The following is a 1007-nucleotide window of genomic DNA, read 5'->3' as shown; positions in this document are numbered from 1 at the left end:
TTATAATGAAACATTGCATGTAAGTACTCGAGGGGTAAAGCGAAAATTAAACGGCTAGAATTCTATCTCGTTGTGGCACAAGAGATTAGGTCATATCTCCAAAAGGAAAATTGAGAGACTTGTGTTTGATGGGATTCTTGACCCTCTTGACTTCACATATTATGATTTGTGTGTCAAATGTATGAAGGGAAAACAAACCAATAAAAGGAAATTTCAAGCCAACAGGACTTCAGACGTCTTAGAACTTATACATACGAATATTTGTGGACCATTCCCTACGGGTTCTTGGAATGTTCAACAATATTTTATAACGTTCATAGAAGACTTTTCTAGATATGGCTACATGTATCTCATTCATAAAAAAATCACCGTCATTGGATGTATTCAAAAACTATAAAGCCGAAGTTGAGAACCAACTCGGCAAAAGGAATAAAAGCGTCAGATCTGACCGTGGAGGTGAATACTATGACAGATATGACGATTTAGGTGAACAACGTCCAGGACCATTTGCTAAATTCCTAGAGGAATGCGATATCGTCCCACAGTACACTATGCCGAGTTTGCCCACTATGAATGGTGTTGCTGAGAAACGAAACAGAACGCTTAAGGACATGGTGAGGAGTATGATTAGTCATTCTACCTTACTAGAATCTCTCTGGAGTGAAGCATTAAAGACAGCAGCGTAAATACTCAATAGAGTTCCAACTAAGGCCACTGATAAAACCCCATATGAGCTTTGGACAGGCAAGAAGCCTAGTTTGAAGCATATACATATTTGGGAGTGTCCAGCTGAGGCAAGACCCTATAAGCCAAATGAAAAGAAACTGGATGCAAGGACCATCAGTTGCTATTTTATTAGATATTCTGAAAGGTCCAGGAGCTACAAGTTTTATGATCCCACAACTAAGGCAATTTTTGATACAGAAAATGCTCGATTCTTTGAAGATGTTGAGTTTGAGAGGCGAGAAAGGGTTACGGGCTTTGTCTTTGAGGAGGAATATGTTGAA

Source organism: Olea europaea, chromosome 6, assembly GCF_002742605.1.
Source record: "Olea europaea var. sylvestris chromosome 6, O_europaea_v1, whole genome shotgun sequence".
In the NCBI taxonomy this organism is placed as follows: Eukaryota; Viridiplantae; Streptophyta; class Magnoliopsida; order Lamiales; family Oleaceae; genus Olea; species Olea europaea.
Note: the sequence above shows the minus strand (reverse complement) of the source record.